The following is a 21261-nucleotide window of genomic DNA, read 5'->3' on the forward strand; positions in this document are numbered from 1 at the left end:
CTTTCCAACCAAACAAAATTTATAGTTAATCTGCGTGTTGACGTGAAAAATCAGTTTTCAGTGCCGTGACCAGGATTCGAACCTGGGTTACTACGGATTCATATCTAGTAGGTACCACAACGTAGGGTCCTAACCACTAGACGATCACGGCCAATCCATTGGCCATGATGATTTATATTAAAGTAGCTAAACATGAATTTCATTACTTTGTTGTTTCTTCCCAGAAAGAAAATCTGATGCTTCGCGTATTCCCAAGCGGTCAACCCTACCGTTTACTAACGGGACCAGATTTAGTTCAACTTCCGGCAGATGACAAGAATTTTTCTTACATTTATAGTGTGTTCAGGGAACGGCGCGAACGCAGTCCCCCACTACCAAAAATTGTACTCCCGAGTTAATCACATTTGGATTAATCGCAAGGGTCAGCCCATCCTTAGTGCAATGGAAAGGCCTCGCCCTGGAGGAACCACCTTGGTGATCATGGTTGCCTCTGAGCCAGGTAAGTATGATTGTGGATGCTTTTTCACTTTGTTTAATACTTTGTATACAGCAGAACAATATTGACAAAGAGTGTTCAAGTATTTGACTGACGTTTAGAGAATACCACCCACTTTCTTTCATCGACTTGAATTACGAACTCGAGCAAAATATAGTAAATAAAGCTCAGTATTTATTTCATGGTCTTGATCTTTGCAAATACTTTTCAAGAAACAAATTGCTTGTTTTTTTTCATTTGGTCGTCCAATTGGCAAATAAGAAAATAAGAAAATCGACTTTTCATATGAAAATACACGCATCTTCATATTTAAAAAAAAAACATCACATCGAAAGATGAACAGTACTAATTAGTTAACACAATCAAGTACGTATTTTTTTATGCTTTTCTTGATATTACGAAAAAAATACAATTAGAAAAAATTACAAACATGTCTACATGACAGTTTTGCAATTATACATGGTCTTTTATTATACGGTGCTAAGACAATTTCTGTTTTATTCAATATGTTCTCCCTCATAGAGGGTGAGCCGATCCCGGAGGTACTGCAATACCGGGTCAACCCGTGGCGGGAGCAGTGCAAGCACTGTATTCCCACCGTATGCCAAAAATCAGTTTAATATTCTGGGGTCCATTTGAACCCGTATCAGATATTAAGCTGATAAGAACAGATACTACACTTTGATCTTAGCCAAAAGGCCGAGAAGCGATAATGTTACAAGGATTACTGCCCAAAATAACCACTGAGGTTCAACACATTTCCGGTGGTGTACGAAGAATACTCATATCACTCAAAACATTCAAGAAATGCTATAAAATATTGAGTTGTTCATTTTTCCAGACGCGACCACTTGATGCTTATAAAGTTCATTTTCATTTGTTTTATTATGCTCATACTGTATTAAGGGAGATACAATTTACGCTGAAGGCGTTGCAAATTTTACTCTCGTTATCACACTAGGTCCTTTTTTTTCAGAATATGGCTTTGCCACGCCACCTGACGACAAAAGCTCTGAACGATAATTAATCATGATTAAATAACAATAACTAAAAGAATGCAATACGATCATAAAGTCATGACACATCCTCAAATTGACCAACCTCACTTTCACAATTTATTTTGCCATACAAGCAGATGATTTAAGGACACGAATACCTGGAATTATTATTAAGATTTATCTCTTTAGATTTTCAAGAATTTAAATTTGTTTTATCATCTCAACCACTCTGAACACGCTAGTTTCCTTCCGCTATTTCACATGGATTTAACGGAAACGGTCCTCAATGACTGTGTTTGATGCTGTCGAGACAGCTACACTCACAGCCTGTTTCACGCTCAGAAACCAGCGTCTTAACTCGTCATCGTGGGTTGAAAGGAGACAAGTTTCTGGTGGGAAACAAGTCAAGATATACTACAGAAATGATCCTGTGAAGTATGATCTTAAATGCAATGTTATTTTGCAGAACTCTAAATAAGGTTTGTACGATCAATGAGCTTTGGCGTAAATTACAGTGCATAGATCGATATTTCGGAATATTAAATTGAGATTTGCAATACTTGACGCACACAGTACATACATTGTCAGGTCTTGCATTTTGTTCATTTATTGAAACACCGAGAAGCTCTTTAATAGTTATAGAACAAGTGACGAGACCAATTTTGGACACAATAAAGAATCCGCGTGCTCATCAAATCAATTTATTACAGTAATGTATTATCGATTGAGAGCCCATTTATCAGCTGGGTGTTTGGCGTGCACCTATAATCCTGCTTCGGGGAGGCTTGGTAGAGTGGATGGCTTGAGTTTAGGAGCCCTGTTTCGTGATACCGCATGTTGATCAGGTGCCCGCACTAAGCTTGACATCAGCATGGATCTGCTAGAGGAATCTAGTAGGTGCAGGTTAGCTAAGGAGGAGCGTAGTGGGTCAGGAGGGAAACCTAGCAGCCAAAAGTTCCCGTGTTCGGCAGTAGTGGGATCGTGCCAGTGAGTGGGCGTCATGCAACAGCCTCAACAAAATAGCCAAACCTCTATCTTTTTTTTTGTCGTTAAAACTACCGAGATCAAACAAACATGCGTTCTACAATATATGGTATCATTAATCAAAGTCCCAGCAATACCCTTTTCAACTAATACCTAAAGAATACATTATATTCCATGTCTCATCTAACTTGGGGAGCAAAAATAAAATTACACCATGCCAATAGCATCCCGTATTCCCAAGCGGTCACCCATCCAAGTACTAACGGGACCCGACATAGCTTAACTTCCGGGAGCTGACGAAACCAGGTGAGTTCTATGTGGTATGGCCGTTGACATCAATTCAGTCGCCATTACCCGACCATATTCGCCTCTAAATCTAGTTCTAATGCTTGCTTACTTTCTGTTCGAAATACACACCAACCTTAGCCAAACAAACGAGGACATATAAGTACATTTGTCAATGGACAACCGAATATAAAATTTGATAATATTTCCAAACGCCACTATTTTTGGCTAACTGTCATTTTTAATTTTCTCGTTCCGGGGATGTCCGATCAATGAGCCAACAATCCAAGTGTCATAAGGCTAACGATTGCTTCCCTTACTTAGCTTGCGTTGCATAAGGATCTCAGAGTCAGAGAGATTAGATAGAGCTGCCCGAAGAAACCACCAACGTACAAGCCTCTCGGCTGTGCCGTGCGCTTCGCGCTTTACTTAGCTTGCGTTGCATAAGGATCTCAGAGCCAGAGAGATTAGATAGAGCTGCCCGAAGAAACCACCAACGTACAAGCCTCTCGGCTGTGCCGTGCGCTTCGCGCACGGCGTTTCAAATATCTTTCAGCAACAAAGAGGTTGGAGGACGTCTAGTAGCCTCTCGGCTGTGCCGTGCGCTTCGCGCACGGCGTTTCAAATATCTTTCAGCAACAAAGAGGTTGGAGGACGTCTAGTAGGCAATATCCAGTAAAAAATACGTTCCTTCCATTTTCAACTAATGCCAAAATAATACATTGTAGTCCATGTAGTATCACCCATCTTGGGAAGCACTTCAATTCAATTGGATTCACAAAAATAAAATAATTCCATGCCAACAGCATCCCGTATTCCCAAGCGGTCACCCATCCAAGTACTAACGGGACCCGACATAGCTTAACTTCCGGGAGCTGACGAGACCGGGTGAGTTCTATGTGGTATGGCCGTTGACATTAAACTAGACGCAATTACCCGACCATATTCGCCTCTAATCTATTACTTGTGCTTGAGATTTATCTTTTTGAAATACACACTAATCTTACCAAAACCACCGAAAAACTATCAGTTTGTCATTTTACAAATGTTGTCAGTATGTAGTAGTAGAATATCTTTGTTTCCGCATACAGACGTTTTTAATTTTTCATTTATTCAAAGTGCCCAATCAGAAGACCGGGCGTTAAAAAAATAAGTCATATAGACTCATCAATGCTCCTAACCACGGAAATCTTTAGTAAAAGGCGAAAGATTTATCCGGGTATTGATTAGAAACCAGAGTAAATAACAGTGGTATGCCTTGTATTTATATTCATTTCAAAATTTTGAAGTGCGCTTGTAAGGTTTTTTTTCGAAACATGCGTTTACATATCAAAATCCTTGTGCAATTCTTTATCAATGGGTACAGTTATTTTAAAGTAAATATCATGTATAAAGCTCGTTAACATGTTTTTGAACGAAACAGTTGTGCGCAGTGTTATTTTTGAAAAAAATGAACGATCTTTATGGTACAAGCCCAACACGTAGGTGGTGGGATCAGATGTTTACCCCGACATTCACCCTACAGCGGTTAACAATTTATTGAACTTCCCCTTTAAACATGGTGGAATCTTTTCACCTTGTCATTTGGAATCACCTTTTCAAATATTTTCCCCGTGTTCACAATGTTCCAACTGACTGATATTAATGGCCTTCAGCGAACGAATTAATCAGCCTTGTCTGACGTGCAATACCAACTAAATGGAAACAAAAATCACTTATACGATTTCACTTTCACCGTTTAATGTTATAAACACACTATGCAACACTCCAATTTTTCTAACTGACTGTAATTTTTTTTTTCTTGTACGCTGAAATGCTCCTGATGGAGCTATCAAAAATTGCCGACGACAAAGATTATTTCACTTCATCGTGGCGGGGTATTGGTTAAAGTTTTCAACTAGCAATAATCACACCTCGGGAGACCCTCATTGGTTATGATATTGCCACTGCGCAAAGCTAAATTATAATCAGAAAAGCAAGTCTACTTAAGCATTTGCTGAATTCGTTCTGCTTGGACGTGTTGGACCAACAATTTCGTTCAGAAATATTCATTTAGATTACCCTAGGCAAATTTTAATTTCCATCTCCCATTGGACTAATACCAACAGGGGACAGTTCATTACATACATGAAATAATTTTTGTCTTAATATCGGGTCAAATACTTGAAATTCTGTAAATGTGTATTTTTCTTCCATACATTTCAACAACTTCCTGCACACACAAAAAAAGGGAGGGGGAATTTCAGGTTTTCATTCCAAATTGTTTTTCACATTATGAACTATTGAAGTGAGCGAGCATTACTTTCCAACCAAACAAAATTTATAGTTAATCTGCGTGTTGACGTGAAAAATCAGTTTTCAGTGCCGTGACCAGGATTCGAACCTGGGTTACTACGGATTCATATCTAGTAGGTACCACAACGTAGGGTCCTAACCACTAGACGATCACGGCCAATCCATTGGCCATGATGATTTATATTAAAGTAGCTAAACATGAATTTCATTACTTTGTTGTTTCTTCCCAGAAAGAAAATCTGATGCTTCGCGTATTCCCAAGCGGTCAACCCTACCGTTTACTAACGGGACCAGATTTAGTTCAACTTCCGGCAGATGACAAGAATTTTTCTTACATTTATAGTGTGTTCAGGGAACGGCGCGAACGCAGTCCCCCACTACCAAAAATTGTACTCCCGAGTTAATCACATTTGGATTAATCGCAAGGGTCAGCCCATCCTTAGTGCAATGGAAAGGCCTCGCCCTGGAGGAACCACCTTGGTGATCATGGTTGCCTCTGAGCCAGGTAAGTATGATTGTGGATGCTTTTTCACTTTGTTTAATACTTTGTATACAGCAGAACAATATTGACAAAGAGTGTTCAAGTATTTGACTGACGTTTAGAGAATACCACCCACTTTCTTTCATCGACTTGAATTACGAACTCGAGCAAAATATAGTAAATAAAGCTCAGTATTTATTTCATGGTCTTGATCTTTGCAAATACTTTTCAAGAAACAAATTGCTTGTTTTTTTTCATTTGGTCGTCCAATTGGCAAATAAGAAAATAAGAAAATCGACTTTTCATATGAAAATACACGCATCTTCATATTTTAAAAAAAAACATCACATCGAAAGATGAACAGTACTAATTAGTTAACACAATCAAGTACGTATTTTTTTATGCTTTTCTTGATATTACGAAAAAAATACAATTAGAAAAAATTACAAACATGTCTACATGACAGTTTTGCAATTATACATGGTCTTTTATTATACGGTGCTAAGACAATTTCTGTTTTATTCAATATGTTCTCCCTCATAGAGGGTGAGCCGATCCCGGAGGTACTGCAATACCGGGTCAACCCGTGGCGGGAGCAGTGCAAGCACTGTATTCCCACCGTATGCCAAAAATCAGTTTAATATTCTGGGGTCCATTTGAACCCGTATCAGATATTAAGCTGATAAGAACAGATTAAAATGTTTATTGACAATGAATTTTTATCTAGTACATAGTTGGCTATGCCAAAGGGGAAATGTTCAACAAATGACGGGGCATTTGGAGGCTGGAGAACAGGAGACCAGTGAAATACAAGATATCTAAACGAACGGAAGAAAATGTGAGAGGGGTGTTGAACCCATCAGTTCAACAAATGACGGGGCATTTGGAGGCTGGAGAACAGGAGACCAGTGAAATACAAGATATCTAAACGAACGGAAGAAAATGTGAGAGGGGTGTTGAACCCATCAAGTAGTGAGTGGAGAGATCAGATAAATAAAATCAAGAGATTAGTGTGTGAGGACAATGTGAAATTAGGGACGTGATGGAGGCGGAGCCATAGGAATGGGTTCCCGATACTGCCGCTTTCCGCTGATGAATTCCACATAAATATCGCGGGACCACCGTATGGTGTCGCTGATCACGAGTTTTTTCATGAGTTTGGCGTAGCTTTTACTGATGCGTAGTTGGCGAATAACGGCATCATTCGCTGGATCCCATCCACCAAGCGCACCAACCACAAAGGCATCTAGATAAACATTCCAGCCTTGAGATCGGAGTTCTGCGGCAAGAGGGTCATATTTTTCTATTTTCCCAGCTCGAGCAAGTTGAAACGCTTCGAATTTGTTTTCGAAGACGATGGCTACATCGACGATGGAGATGGAGCGGGTCGAGACATCAGTGACGACAAGGTCCGGTCGGAGCTGGCCGCTGGTACCGGGTATCGCCTTGTCTTCGGTAATCGTTCCAGCAATCACCGGCGTCCCTCTGGCCAGTCGATGGACGACATTATGGTGGCGGAGAGCCCGAGGACGACTGACATATTTGCAGTGGCTGAGAACATGCGGGAGAGTTTCGAGCACATTATTGCAACGGCGGCAGCGCTTACTGCCGGCGCCAAATCGGCGCGTTCCATTTAGGGGGACAGTGTCCAGTCGGGCCCGATGGAGAAAGCGCCAGTCGGCAAATCGGGTATAAAGGCCGGTTTTCATCATGTGATTTGATTCACTACGGAGGCTGGTCACTGAGAACACTTTACCCTGGTCGGGTTTCTGGAGAAGGCGGTGGAGGTAGGAGGCCCGGAGGGCCGTTTTAACTAGATTACACACCTGACTGCGGGCGGCCGGGTGGGCTCGCGCCTGATCTGGTTCTTTTCCAGGACGGGGGACGATGATCTGCATTTCACCAAGGGTGGCGCACCACCACCATTCAATATTCACGATTCGACGAAGGGCGCGCGTACAGGATCGGACACGCGACCACAACGAAGGAACATCACCGTTGGTTTGAATCATGTCACCATCCGTGGATCCGTTGAGGTAAGCGGCAATGTCCTCCATGTCTGGCACACGTCGAATCTTGAGGTGAGCCGCGGTCTTGAGCGTGTCCCAAGCAGTTTCACGTACATCATCGTCGGGACAGGTAAGAAGACGATAACCATGGGTGATTGCGCACACATTGCGCATATCACTAAACGGTAGAATGCCAGCACCACCTAGCGGACTAGGAATGAAGACCACTTCAGCACTGGCCCGTTGGGGCAAATTTAACCACTTTTTCACATTTTTCTTCATTCTCTTGTCCAATGCTCTGAGCGGTTTAACTGCGACGTTGGCACCTCGGAGAATGAAGTCTAGGCGGGGCACAATGAAGGTGACGACCGCATCAATCTTCTGCCAAGGGGCTAGTAGGCTGTTGTCGAGAAGGTCCAGGTCGTTGGAAAGTTGAGCCAGCGTTTCCTCTGGCGTCTGTTTGTTGCGGAAACCAGTTGGGACTCCCAGATGGCGGTAGTGTTGTCCTTCATCAAGGACCGCCAATGGGTTTTCGTTGATTGTGAAGACGGAATCGACAGTTTCTCGCCGGACCACATGGAGAGTGGCACATTTGGCCGGTTTGAAGGTGAGGCCACACCATTCTGCCGTTTCCGTCGCCACATCAAGTTGGCGCTGGAGTGCGGCTTCATTTTTTGCTAGGAGGGCCAGGTCATCGGCGAAAGCTAGAATAAGGAGGTCAATAAGGCCTAATTTAAAAGAGAGGGGCTTTAGCGCCATGACAGCGCGGATGATTGGTTCCATAGCCAGATCAAATATCACAGGGCTCAGGGGGCAGCCCTGTTTGACTCCAGATGAAATTGGGATGGGTGCTGTCAGGCCACTGGACGTCATCCCGCGTGTGGTTGTGTCGATGTAGAGATCTTGCACGACGGAAATGAGTTCCGCAGGTAGCCCTAAAAGGTTTAGGGTGCCAAAAATGTGGCTGTGGGGGACGGAAGGAAAGGCGTTGGCCAGGTCAAGCCATGCAACACACAATTCCTGGCCGGTGCGACGGGCTTGATTAATGGCGGCCTGAAGGAGGAAGTTGTGCTCAAGGCAGCCGTCGTGTCGGGTGAAACCTTTTTGTTGTGGCGAAATCCGGTGGCCCTCTTCCGCCCAGCGGGAAATCCGGTCGGCGATGACGCCAGAGTAGAGTTTGGCAATGGTGTTTCCAAGGGTGAGCGGACGCCAGTTGCCTAGATTCTCTCTGTCACCGGCTTTAAAGATGAGGACCGTCGTCGACTCTTTCCAGGCGGCTGGAACTTTGGCAATGCGGAGGCACCGCGAGTAGATTAGGGCCAGGGTGTGGCAGCCAGGGTCGACGCGACGTAGGCCAGAGTAACGCGCGCCATCAGGTCCAGGAGCCGTGTTTTTCATCCGTTGAAGGCGGAAGGAAACTTCCAGTGGGGTGATCGGGGCCGTAAGGAAGGCCAGTTCATCAGGCGTGGTAGGCTGATCAAAGGCCGGCACACAGGCGGGTGGATCGGACCAGGGGTGCTCTTCCCCTGCAAAAATTGTGGTCAAGTGCGTCTCGATTGCTGCCGGTTCAGCCGCGCAGTACGGAGACGGTTCTGCCAAGATGTGGGTCATGGCTTTGTTTCGGTCCATCCTGTAGAGCTTCTGAATGGCAGAAGCATCCTGGGGATCGTATCGTGGGCGCCTACGTGGGGCTCGGTTGAGACCTTGATTACGGGGAGCCGGAGCACGGGTAGGAGGTGGTGGTGCTGTGTCCTGCCGTTCAGCAGCAGCAGAAGAAATAGCCAACGAGAGGGCCGAGAGGCCATCAACATCCTCAGGGAGGAGTGAGTTGAACGTATCAACCCACTGGCGTTGGAGATCCGTTAGCTTCGGTGGGGGGATGTCAGGAGCTTCCTCTTCTTCATCTATCCGTGCAGGGTCAAGTGAAGGGGAACGACGCCGAGGAGAGGTAGCCGGTCGCCCATTAGCCCTGCGGTTGGTCACAGGCGGCAAATGAGAAGATTGCTGACGAGATCGTCTTCCACGCCGACCACCAGGTGGCTCGCACTGCTGTACGAGCCCTGGGGGCTGGGCGGAAAGTGAAGAAGTAGACAGCCGAGGGTCAGGCCGTCGAGGAAGGTCGAAATGGCCAGCATCCCGATTCCACGGTGGAGCATCTGGCATGGAGGGTGAAGTCACTGGTTCACTCACTATGGGAGGAGGAGAGATTGCAGCATAAACTAGGCCTCGAGCACCTGGAGCGCCAGACACTGGAAGAGAGCCGGTAGGTGGCGTGTGGGTAGTATTTCGGAGGCTCGGTGTAGCTAGCGGCGAAGGAGGCTGAGCAAGCACTGAAGCGACACTATTTTGCGGCATTTCCGGTGGCGGAACAGAAACTGCACTGGGGAGAAGAAGCTGCCGGGCAATGCGGATTTCTTCAGTCACTATTGGTGGATGGGAGCGCGGGCGATAACAGCGGCCACCACCACCTCTTTCCCAGCAACCACTCACAACCGGATGATCAAGCACGTCATACAGAACATTCGTACGACCAGTCCAGGACCATAGAGAGCCATTTCCGTCTGGAGGATCTGGCTCTGGCGGCGGAGGAGGGAAGTCACTTGGCACATCACTGAGAGAAGCACTGAGGGGCGGGAGTAGCTCACGAGGCCCGAAGTTGATGAGGAGGCCAGGCGGATGGGGATGCATCGGCCTGGTATCTGGAAGAGGAGGTAGATTAGTGGGGGCAGCCGTCGGAGGGATCGGCGCCACAGCAGATGGGTCAGGAGGCAGCGCCTCTGATATGGATTGACGTCGAGCCGCCGCAAGGAAGCAATCAATGGCCTCGGAAGAGATGGGCGGCACTTGGGGTGTACCAGGCGTGGTAGAGGGTGGAGACACCGGTCGACGGGAGTGGAGTTCAGCATGGTGGGCGGCATAGCTTCTCACGCTCGGTAACTCGAACTGGCAGATGCGGCACTCGAAGCGGACAACAATGGTACCTTTGTGGGTGGCGCGGAAGTGCTTCTTCAGGCTGTTATGGGTCAACAGCTTCTGCCCAACGGTAGTGCAGATGTGGCAGGAGAAGGTGGCAGAAGAAGGGATGGGAAGGCTGATGTAGACCACATCAGTAATGTTCTCCGTGAACCTGCTCCCACGAGGCGGCGTACAATTGGAAGAATCACTGTCACTCATAATATAGCAAGGGTACACATATGCAAAATCAATACGGTCAATATAGGCGGTAGAAAAATAGGGAGAAGAAGGTGATCACTTCAAAGGTTGGGACAAGAGGCAAAAGATCAAGCGAGTGGCATCTGGAAACAACTGATAAGAACAGATACTACACTTTGATCTTAGCCAAAAGGCCGAGAAGCGATAATGTTACAAGGATTACTGCCCAAAATAACCACTGAGGTTCAACACATTTCCGGTGGTGTACGAAGAATACTCATATCACTCAAAACATTCAAGAAATGCTATAAAATATTGAGTTGTTCATTTTTCCAGACGCGACCACTTGATGCTTATAAAGTTCATTTTCATTTGTTTTATTATGCTCATACTGTATTAAGGGAGATACAATTTACGCTGAAGGCGTTGCAAATTTTACTCTCGTTATCACACTAGGTCCTTTTTTTTCAGAATATGGCTTTGCCACGCCACCTGACGACAAAAGCTCTGAACGATAATTAATCATGATTAAATAACAATAACTAAAAGAATGCAATACGATCATAAAGTCATGACACATCCTCAAATTGACCAACCTCACTTTCACAATTTATTTTGCCATACAAGCAGATGATTTAAGGACACGAATACCTGGAATTATTATTAAGATTTATCTCTTTAGATTTTCAAGAATTTAAATTTGTTTTATCATCTCAACCACTCTGAACACGCTAGTTTCCTTCCGCTATTTCACATGGATTTAACGGAAACGGTCCTCAATGACTGTGTTTGATGCTGTCGAGACAGCTACACTCACAGCCTGTTTCACGCTCAGAAACCAGCGTCTTAACTCGTCATCGTGGGTTGAAAGGAGACAAGTTTCTGGTGGGAAACAAGTCAAGATATACTACAGAAATGATCCTGTGAAGTATGATCTTAAATGCAATGTTATTTTGCAGAACTCTAAATAAGGTTTGTACGATCAATGAGCTTTGGCGTAAATTACAGTGCATAGATCGATATTTCGGAATATTAAATTGAGATTTGCAATACTTGACGCACACAGTACATACATTGTCAGGTCTTGCATTTTGTTCATTTATTGAAACACCGAGAAGCTCTTTAATAGTTATAGAACAAGTGACGAGACCAATTTTGGACACAATAAAGAATCCGCGTGCTCATCAAATCAATTTATTACAGTAATGTATTATCGATTGAGAGCCCATTTATCAGCTGGGTGTTTGGCGTGCACCTATAATCCTGCTTCGGGGAGGCTTGGTAGAGTGGATGGCTTGAGTTTAGGAGCCCTGTTTCGTGATACCGCATGTTGATCAGGTGCCCGCACTAAGCTTGACATCAGCATGGATCTGCTAGAGGAATCTAGTAGGTGCAGGTTAGCTAAGGAGGAGCGTAGTGGGTCAGGAGGGAAACCTAGCAGCCAAAAGTTCCCGTGTTCGGCAGTAGTGGGATCGTGCCAGTGAGTGGGCGTCATGCAACAGCCTCAACAAAATAGCCAAACCTCTATCTTTTTTTTTGTCGTTAAAACTACCGAGATCAAACAAACATGCGTTCTACAATATATGGTATCATTAATCAAAGTCCCAGCAATACCCTTTTCAACTAATACCTAAAGAATACATTATATTCCATGTCTCATCTAACTTGGGGAGCAAAAATAAAATTACACCATGCCAACAGCATCCCGTATTCCCAAGCGGTCACCCATCCAAGTACTAACGGGACCCGACATAGCTTAACTTCCGGGAGCTGACGAGACCGGGTGAGTTCTATGTGGTATGGCCGTTGACATCAATTCAGTCGCCATTACCCGACCATATTCGCCTCTAAATCTAGTTCTAATGCTTGCTTACTTTCTGTTCGAAATACACACCAACCTTAGCCAAACAAACGAGGACATATAAGTACATTTGTCAATGGACAACCGAATATAAAATTTGATAATATTTCCAAACGCCACTATTTTTGGCTAACTGTCATTTTTAATTTTCTCGTTCCGGGGATGTCCGATCAATGAGCCAACAATCCAAGTGTCATAAGGCTAACGATTGCTTCCCTTACTTAGCTTGCGTTGCATAAGGATCTCAGAGTCAGAGAGATTAGATAGAGCTGCCCGAAGAAACCACCAACGTACAAGCCTCTCGGCTGTGCCGTGCGCTTCGCGCTTTACTTAGCTTGCGTTGCATAAGGATCTCAGAGCCAGAGAGATTAGATAGAGCTGCCCGAAGAAACCACCAACGTACAAGCCTCTCGGCTGTGCCGTGCGCTTCGCGCACGGCGTTTCAAATATCTTTCAGCAACAAAGAGGTTGGAGGACGTCTAGTAGCCTCTCGGCTGTGCCGTGCGCTTCGCGCACGGCGTTTCAAATATCTTTCAGCAACAAAGAGGTTGGAGGACGTCTAGTAGGCAATATCCAGTAAAAAATACGTTCCTTCCATTTTCAACTAATGCCAAAATAATACATTGTAGTCCATGTAGTATCACCCATCTTGGGAAGCACTTCAATTCAATTGGATTCACAAAAATAAAATAATTCCATGCCAACAGCATCCCGTATTCCCAAGCGGTCACCCATCCAAGTACTAACGGGACCCGACATAGCTTAACTTCCGGGAGCTGACGAGACCGGGTGAGTTCTATGTGGTATGGCCGTTGACATTAAACTAGACGCAATTACCCGACCATATTCGCCTCTAATCTATTACTTGTGCTTGAGATTTATCTTTTTGAAATACACACTAATCTTACCAAAACCACCGAAAAACTATCAGTTTGTCATTTTACAAATGTTGTCAGTATGTAGTAGTAGAATATCTTTGTTTCCGCATACAGACGTTTTTAATTTTTCATTTATTCAAAGTGCCCAATCAGAAGACCGAGCGTTAAAAAAATAAGTCATATAGACTCATCAATGCTCCTAACCACGGAAATCTTTAGTAAAAGGCGAAAGATTTATCCGGGTATTGATTAGAAACCAGAGTAAATAACAGTGGTATGCCTTGTATTTATATTCATTTCAAAATTTTGAAGTGCGCTTGTAAGGTTTTTTTTCGAAACATGCGTTTACATATCAAAATCCTTGTGCAATTCTTTATCAATGGGTACAGTTATTTTAAAGTAAATATCATGTATAAAGCTCGTTAACATGTTTTTGAACGAAACAGTTGTGCGCAGTGTTATTTTTGAAAAAAATGAACGATCTTTATGGTACAAGCCCAACACGTAGGTGGTGGGATCAGATGTTTACCCCGACATTCACCCTACAGCGGTTAACAATTTATTGAACTTCCCCTTTAAACATGGTGGAATCTTTTCACCTTGTCATTTGGAATCACCTTTTCAAATATTTTCCCCGTGTTCACAATGTTCCAACTGACTGATATTAATGGCCTTCAGCGAACGAATTAATCAGCCTTGTCTGACGTGCAATACCAACTAAATGGAAACAAAAATCACTTATACGATTTCACTTTCACCGTTTAATGTTATAAACACACTATGCAACACTCCAATTTTTCTAACTGACTGTAATTTTTTTTTTCTTGTACGCTGAAATGCTCCTGATGGAGCTATCAAAAATTGCCGACGACAAAGATTATTTCACTTCATCGTGGCGGGGTATTGGTTAAAGTTTTCAACTAGCAATAATCACACCTCGGGAGACCCTCATTGGTTATGATATTGCCACTGCGCAAAGCTAAATTATAATCAGAAAAGCAAGTCTACTTAAGCATTTGCTGAATTCGTTCTGCTTGGACGTGTTGGACCAACAATTTCGTTCAGAAATATTCATTTAGATTACCCTAGGCAAATTTTAATTTCCATCTCCCATTGGACTAATACCAACAGGGGACAGTTCATTACATACATGAAATAATTTTTGTCTTAATATCGGGTCAAATACTTGAAATTCTGTAAATGTGTATTTTTCTTCCATACATTTCAACAACTTCCTGCACACACAAAAAAAGGGAGGGGGAATTTCAGGTTTTCATTCCAAATTGTTTTTCACATTATGAACTATTGAAGTGAGCGAGCATTACTTTCCAACCAAACAAAATTTATAGTTAATCTGCGTGTTGACGTGAAAAATCAGTTTTCAGTGCCGTGACCAGGATTCGAACCTGGGTTACTACGGATTCATATCTAGTAGGTACCACAACGTAGGGTCCTAACCACTAGACGATCACGGCCAATCCATTGGCCATGATGATTTATATTAAAGTAGCTAAACATGAATTTCATTACTTTGTTGTTTCTTCCCAGAAAGAAAATCTGATGCTTCGCGTATTCCCAAGCGGTCAACCCTACCGTTTACTAACGGGACCAGATTTAGTTCAACTTCCGGCAGATGACAAGAATTTTTCTTACATTTATAGTGTGTTCAGGGAACGGCGCGAACGCAGTCCCCCACTACCAAAAATTGTACTCCCGAGTTAATCACATTTGGATTAATCGCAAGGGTCAGCCCATCCTTAGTGCAATGGAAAGGCCTCGCCCTGGAGGAACCACCTTGGTGATCATGGTTGCCTCTGAGCCAGGTAAGTATGATTGTGGATGCTTTTTCACTTTGTTTAATACTTTGTATACAGCAGAACAATATTGACAAAGAGTGTTCAAGTATTTGACTGACGTTTAGAGAATACCACCCACTTTCTTTCATCGACTTGAATTACGAACTCGAGCAAAATATAGTAAATAAAGCTCAGTATTTATTTCATGGTCTTGATCTTTGCAAATACTTTTCAAGAAACAAATTGCTTGTTTTTTTTCATTTGGTCGTCCAATTGGCAAATAAGAAAATAAGAAAATCGACTTTTCATATGAAAATACACGCATCTTCATATTTTAAAAAAAAACATCACATCGAAAGATGAACAGTACTAATTAGTTAACACAATCAAGTACGTATTTTTTTATGCTTTTCTTGATATTACGAAAAAAATACAATTAGAAAAAATTACAAACATGTCTACATGACAGTTTTGCAATTATACATGGTCTTTTATTATACGGTGCTAAGACAATTTCTGTTTTATTCAATATGTTCTCCCTCATAGAGGGTGAGCCGATCCCGGAGGTACTGCAATACCGGGTCAACCCGTGGCGGGAGCAGTGCAAGCACTGTATTCCCACCGTATGCCAAAAATCAGTTTAATATTCTGGGGTCCATTTGAACCCGTATCAGATATTAAGCTGATAAGAACAGATACTACACTTTGATCTTAGCCAAAAGGCCGAGAAGCGATAATGTTACAAGGATTACTGCCCAAAATAACCACTGAGGTTCAACACATTTCCGGTGGTGTACGAAGAATACTCATATCACTCAAAACATTCAAGAAATGCTATAAAATATTGAGTTGTTCATTTTTCCAGACGCGACCACTTGATGCTTATAAAGTTCATTTTCATTTGTTTTATTATGCTCATACTGTATTAAGGGAGATACAATTTACGCTGAAGGCGTTGCAAATTTTACTCTCGTTATCACACTAGGTCCTTTTTTTTCAGAATATGGCTTTGCCACGCCACCTGACGACAAAAGCTCTGAACGATAATTAATCATGATTAAATAACAATAACTAAAAGAATGCAATACGATCATAAAGTCATGACACATCCTCAAATTGACCAACCTCACTTTCACAATTTATTTTGCCATACAAGCAGATGATTTAAGGACACGAATACCTGGAATTATTATTAAGATTTATCTCTTTAGATTTTCAAGAATTTAAATTTGTTTTATCATCTCAACCACTCTGAACACGCTAGTTTCCTTCCGCTATTTCACATGGATTTAACGGAAACGGTCCTCAATGACTGTGTTTGATGCTGTCGAGACAGCTACACTCACAGCCTGTTTCACGCTCAGATACCAGCGTCTTAACTCGTCATCGTGGGTTGAAAGGAGACAAGTTTCTGGTGGGAAACAAGTCAAGATATACTACAGAAATGATCCTGTGAAGTATGATCTTAAATGCAATGTTATTTTGCAGAACTCTAAATAAGGTTTGTACGATCAATGAGCTTTGGCGTAAATTACAGTGCATAGATCGATATTTCGGAATATTAAATTGAGATTTGCAATACTTGACGCACACAGTACATACATTGTCAGGTCTTGCATTTTGTTCATTTATTGAAACACCGAGAAGCTCTTTAATAGTTATAGAACAAGTGACGAGACCAATTTTGGACACAATAAAGAATCCGCGTGCTCATCAAATCAATTTATTACAGTAATGTATTATCGATTGAGAGCCCATTTATCAGCTGGGTGTTTGGCGTGCACCTATAATCCTGCTTCGGGGAGGCTTGGTAGAGTGGATGGCTTGAGTTTAGGAGCCCTGTTTCGTGATACCGCATGTTGATCAGGTGCCCGCACTAAGCTTGACATCAGCATGGATCTGCTAGAGGAATCTAGTAGGTGCAGGTTAGCTAAGGAGGAGCGTAGTGGGTCAGGAGGGAAACCTAGCAGCCAAAAGTTCCCGTGTTCGGCAGTAGTGGGATCGTGCCAGTGAGTGGGCGTCATGCAACAGCCTCAACAAAATAGCCAAACCTCTATCTTTTTTTTTGTCGTTAAAACTACCGAGATCAAACAAACATGCGTTCTACAATATATGGTATCATTAATCAAAGTCCCAGCAATACCCTTTTCAACTAATACCTAAAGAATACATTATATTCCATGTCTCATCTAACTTGGGGAGCAAAAATAAAATTACACCATGCCAACAGCATCCCGTATTCCCAAGCGGTCACCCATCCAAGTACTAACGGGACCCGACATAGCTTAACTTCCGGGAGCTGACGAGACCGGGTGAGTTCTATGTGGTATGGCCGTTGACATCAATTCAGTCGCCATTACCCGACCATATTCGCCTCTAAATCTAGTTCTAATGCTTGCTTACTTTCTGTTCGAAATACACACCAACCTTAGCCAAACAAACGAGGACATATAAGTACATTTGTCAATGGACAACCGAATATAAAATTTGATAATATTTCCAAACGCCACTATTTTTGGCTAACTGTCATTTTTAATTTTCTCGTTCCGGGGATGTCCGATCAATGAGCCAACAATCCAAGTGTCATAAGGCTAACGATTGCTTCCCTTACTTAGCTTGCGTTGCATAAGGATCTCAGAGTCAGAGAGATTAGATAGAGCTGCCCGAAGAAACCACCAACGTACAAGCCTCTCGGCTGTGCCGTGCGCTTCGCGCTTTACTTAGCTTGCGTTGCATAAGGATCTCAGAGCCAGAGAGATTAGATAGAGCTGCCCGAAGAAACCACCAACGTACAAGCCTCTCGGCTGTGCCGTGCGCTTCGCGCACGGCGTTTCAAATATCTTTCAGCAACAAAGAGGTTGGAGGACGTCTAGTAGCCTCTCGGCTGTGCCGTGCGCTTCGCGCACGGCGTTTCAAATATCTTTCAGCAACAAAGAGGTTGGAGGACGTCTAGTAGGCAATATCCAGTAAAAAATACGTTCCTTCCATTTTCAACTAATGCCAAAATAATACATTGTAGTCCATGTAGTATCACCCATCTTGGGAAGCACTTCAATTCAATTGGATTCACAAAAATAAAATAATTCCATGCCAACAGCATCCCGTATTCCCAAGCGGTCACCCATCCAAGTACTAACGGGACCCGACATAGCTTAACTTCCGGGAGCTGACGAGACCGAGTGAGTTCTATGTGGTATGGCCGTTGACATTAAACTAGACGCAATTACCCGACCATATTCGCCTCTAATCTATTACTTGTGCTTGAGATTTATCTTTTTGAAATACACACTAATCTTACCAAAACCACCGAAAAACTATCAGTTTGTCATTTTACAAATGTTGTCAGTATGTAGTAGTAGAATATCTTTGTTTCCGCATACAGACGTTTTTAATTTTTCATTTATTCAAAGTGCCCAATCAGAAGACCGGGCGTTAAAAAAATAAGTCATATAGACTCATCAATGCTCCTAACCACGGAAATCTTTAGTAAAAGGCGAAAGATTTATCCGGGTATTGATTAGAAACCAGAGTAAATAACAGTGGTATGCCTTGTATTTATATTCATTTCAAAATTTTGAAGTGCGCTTGTAAGGTTTTTTTTCGAAACATGCGTTTACATATCAAAATCCTTGTGCAATTCTTTATCAATGGGTACAGTTATTTTAAAGTAAATATCATGTATAAAGCTCGTTAACATGTTTTTGAACGAAACAGTTGTGCGCAGTGTTATTTTTGAAAAAAATGAACGATCTTTATGGTACAAGCCCAACACGTAGGTGGTGGGATCAGATGTTTACCCCGACATTCACCCTACAGCGGTTAACAATTTATTGAACTTCCCCTTTAAACATGGTGGAATCTTTTCACCTTGTCATTTGGAATCACCTTTTCAAATATTTTCCCCGTGTTCACAATGTTCCAACTGACTGATATTAATGGCCTTCAGCGAACGAATTAATCAGCCTTGTCTGACGTGCAATACCAACTAAATGGAAACAAAAATCACTTATACGATTTCACTTTCACCGTTTAATGTTATAAACACACTATGCAACACTCCAATTTTTCTAACTGACTGTAATTTTTTTTTTCTTGTACGCTGAAATGCTCCTGATGGAGCTATCAAAAATTGCCGACGACAAAGATTATTTCACTTCATCGTGGCGGGGTATTGGTTAAAGTTTTCAACTAGCAATAATCACACCTCGGGAGACCCTCATTGGTTATGATATTGCCACTGCGCAAAGCTAAATTATAATCAGAAAAGCAAGTCTACTTAAGCATTTGCTGAATTCGTTCTGCTTGGACGTGTTGGACCAACAATTTCGTTCAGAAATATTCATTTAGATTACCCTAGGCAAATTTTAATTTCCATCTCCCATTGGACTAATACCAACAGGGGACAGTTCATTACATACATGAAATAATTTTTGTCTTAATATCGGGTCAAATACTTGAAATTCTGTAAATGTGTATTTTTCTTCCATACATTTCAACAACTTCCTGCACACACAAAAAAAGGGAGGGGGAATTTCAGGTTTTCATTCCAAATTGTTTTTCACATTATGAACTATTGAAGTGAGCGAGCATTACTTTCCAACCAAACAAAATTTATAGTTAATCTGCGTGTTGACGTGAAAAATCAGTTTTCAGTGCCGTGACCAGGATTCGAACCTGGGTTACTACGGATTCATATCTAGTAGGTACCACAACGTAGGGTCCTAACCACTAGACGATCACGGCCAATCCATTGGCCATGATGATTTATATTAAAGTAGCTAAACATGAATTTCATTACTTTGTTGTTTCTTCCCAGAAAGAAAATCTGATGCTTCGCGTATTCCCAAGCGGTCAACCCTACCGTTTACTAACGGGACCAGATTTAGTTCAACTTCCGGCAGATGACAAGAATTTTTCTTACATTTATAGTGTGTTCAGGGAACGGCGCGAACGCAGTCCCCCACTACCAAAAATTGTACTCCCGAGTTAATCACATTTGGATTAATCGCAAGGGTCAGCCCATCCTTAGTGCAATGGAAAGGCCTCGCCCTGGAGGAACCACCTTGGTGATCATGGTTGCCTCTGAGCCAGGTAAGTATGATTGTGGATGCTTTTTCACTTTGTTTAATACTTTGTATACAGCAGAACAATATTGACAAAGAGTGTTCAAGTATTTGACTGACGTTTAGAGAATACCACCCACTTTCTTTCATCGACTTGAATTACGAACTCGAGCAAAATATAGTAAATAAAGCTCAGTATTTATTTCATGGTCTTGATCTTTGCAAATACTTTTCAAGAAACAAATTGCTTGTTTTTTTTCATTTGGTCGTCCAATTGGCAAATAAGAAAATAAGAAAATCGACTTTTCATATGAAAATACACGCATCTTCATATTTTAAAAAAAAACATCACATCGAAAGATGAACAGTACTAATTAGTTAACACAATCAAGTACGTATTTTTTTATGCTTTTCTTGATATTACGAAAAAAATACAATTAGAAAAAATTACAAACATGTCTACATGACAGTTTTGCAATTATACATGGTCTTTTATTATACGGTGCTAAGACAATTTCTGTTTTATTCAATATGTTCTCCCTCATAGAGGGTGAGCCGATCCCGGAGGTACTGCAATACCGGGTCAACCCGTGGCGGGAGCAGTGCAAGCACTGTATTCCCACCGTATGCCAAAAATCAGTTTAATATTCTGGGGTCCATTTGAACCCGTATCAGATATTAAGCTGATAAGAACAGATACTACACTTTGATCTTAGCCAAAAGGCCGAGAAGCGATAATGTTACAAGGATTACTGCCCAAAATAACCACTGAGGTTCAACACATTTCCGGTGGTGTACGAAGAATACTCATATCACTCAAAACATTCAAGAAATGCTATAAAATATTGAGTTGTTCATTTTTCCAGACGCGACCACTTGATGCTTATAAAGTTCATTTTCATTTGTTTTATTATGCTCATACTGTATTAAGGGAGATACAATTTACGCTGAAGGCGTTGCAA

General features: G+C 42.3%; 1 long non-coding RNA gene, 25 other non-coding genes and 3 pseudogenes across 26 annotated transcripts in view; 1 reads left to right on the top strand and 28 right to left on the bottom strand.

Annotated features, from left to right (window-relative positions):
• Positions 1–21261, top strand: part of LOC124321034 — a 54274-nt gene that overhangs the window by 27485 nt on the left and 5528 nt on the right. The gene's annotated exons all lie outside the window — the stretch shown is intronic.
• On the bottom strand, positions 62–151 carry Trnah-gug. The gene is given in 2 exon segments: positions 62–96; positions 115–151. It is a non-coding gene; the product is annotated as a tRNA-His (tRNA).
• Positions 344–507, bottom strand: LOC124322055. The gene has a single exon (XR_006914411.1). It is a non-coding gene; the product is annotated as a U1 spliceosomal RNA (small nuclear RNA).
• Positions 1017–1207, bottom strand: LOC124322221. Its single transcript, XR_006914569.1, has one exon. It is a non-coding gene; the product is annotated as a U2 spliceosomal RNA (small nuclear RNA).
• On the bottom strand, positions 1718–1939 carry LOC124322482. The gene has a single exon (XR_006914764.1). It is a non-coding gene; the product is annotated as a small nucleolar RNA U3 (small nucleolar RNA).
• On the bottom strand, positions 2694–2812 carry LOC124321602 (annotated as a pseudogene).
• LOC124322734 lies at positions 3561–3679 on the bottom strand. Its single transcript, XR_006915001.1, has one exon. It is a non-coding gene; the product is annotated as a 5S ribosomal RNA (ribosomal RNA).
• On the bottom strand, positions 3883–4005 carry LOC124322880. The gene has a single exon (XR_006915136.1). It is a non-coding gene; the product is annotated as a U5 spliceosomal RNA (small nuclear RNA).
• Positions 4580–4721, bottom strand: LOC124322690. The gene has a single exon (XR_006914959.1). It is a non-coding gene; the product is annotated as a U4 spliceosomal RNA (small nuclear RNA).
• Trnah-gug lies at positions 5126–5215 on the bottom strand. Its single transcript is given in 2 exon segments — positions 5126–5160; positions 5179–5215. It is a non-coding gene; the product is annotated as a tRNA-His (tRNA).
• Positions 5408–5571, bottom strand: LOC124322056. The gene has a single exon (XR_006914412.1). It is a non-coding gene; the product is annotated as a U1 spliceosomal RNA (small nuclear RNA).
• Positions 6081–6256, bottom strand: LOC124322318 (annotated as a pseudogene).
• LOC124322365 lies at positions 10805–10907 on the bottom strand (annotated as a pseudogene).
• LOC124322483 lies at positions 11418–11639 on the bottom strand. The gene has a single exon (XR_006914765.1). It is a non-coding gene; the product is annotated as a small nucleolar RNA U3 (small nucleolar RNA).
• Positions 12394–12512, bottom strand: LOC124322745. The gene has a single exon (XR_006915012.1). It is a non-coding gene; the product is annotated as a 5S ribosomal RNA (ribosomal RNA).
• Positions 13261–13379, bottom strand: LOC124322757. Its single transcript, XR_006915023.1, has one exon. It is a non-coding gene; the product is annotated as a 5S ribosomal RNA (ribosomal RNA).
• LOC124322956 lies at positions 13583–13705 on the bottom strand. Its single transcript, XR_006915207.1, has one exon. It is a non-coding gene; the product is annotated as a U5 spliceosomal RNA (small nuclear RNA).
• Positions 14280–14421, bottom strand: LOC124322691. The gene has a single exon (XR_006914960.1). It is a non-coding gene; the product is annotated as a U4 spliceosomal RNA (small nuclear RNA).
• Positions 14826–14915, bottom strand: Trnah-gug. Its single transcript is given in 2 exon segments — positions 14826–14860; positions 14879–14915. It is a non-coding gene; the product is annotated as a tRNA-His (tRNA).
• On the bottom strand, positions 15108–15271 carry LOC124322057. Its single transcript, XR_006914413.1, has one exon. It is a non-coding gene; the product is annotated as a U1 spliceosomal RNA (small nuclear RNA).
• Positions 15781–15971, bottom strand: LOC124322222. The gene has a single exon (XR_006914570.1). It is a non-coding gene; the product is annotated as a U2 spliceosomal RNA (small nuclear RNA).
• On the bottom strand, positions 16482–16703 carry LOC124322571. The gene has a single exon (XR_006914849.1). It is a non-coding gene; the product is annotated as a small nucleolar RNA U3 (small nucleolar RNA).
• Positions 17458–17576, bottom strand: LOC124322769. The gene has a single exon (XR_006915033.1). It is a non-coding gene; the product is annotated as a 5S ribosomal RNA (ribosomal RNA).
• LOC124323067 lies at positions 18325–18443 on the bottom strand. Its single transcript, XR_006915313.1, has one exon. It is a non-coding gene; the product is annotated as a 5S ribosomal RNA (ribosomal RNA).
• LOC124322881 lies at positions 18647–18769 on the bottom strand. The gene has a single exon (XR_006915137.1). It is a non-coding gene; the product is annotated as a U5 spliceosomal RNA (small nuclear RNA).
• LOC124322692 lies at positions 19344–19485 on the bottom strand. Its single transcript, XR_006914961.1, has one exon. It is a non-coding gene; the product is annotated as a U4 spliceosomal RNA (small nuclear RNA).
• Trnah-gug lies at positions 19890–19979 on the bottom strand. Its single transcript is given in 2 exon segments — positions 19890–19924; positions 19943–19979. It is a non-coding gene; the product is annotated as a tRNA-His (tRNA).
• Positions 20172–20335, bottom strand: LOC124322058. Its single transcript, XR_006914414.1, has one exon. It is a non-coding gene; the product is annotated as a U1 spliceosomal RNA (small nuclear RNA).
• LOC124322223 lies at positions 20845–21035 on the bottom strand. Its single transcript, XR_006914571.1, has one exon. It is a non-coding gene; the product is annotated as a U2 spliceosomal RNA (small nuclear RNA).

The sequence above is a fragment of the Daphnia pulicaria genome, chromosome 1, assembly GCF_021234035.1.
Source record: "Daphnia pulicaria isolate SC F1-1A chromosome 1, SC_F0-13Bv2, whole genome shotgun sequence".
In the NCBI taxonomy this organism is placed as follows: Eukaryota; Metazoa; Arthropoda; class Branchiopoda; order Diplostraca; family Daphniidae; genus Daphnia; species Daphnia pulicaria.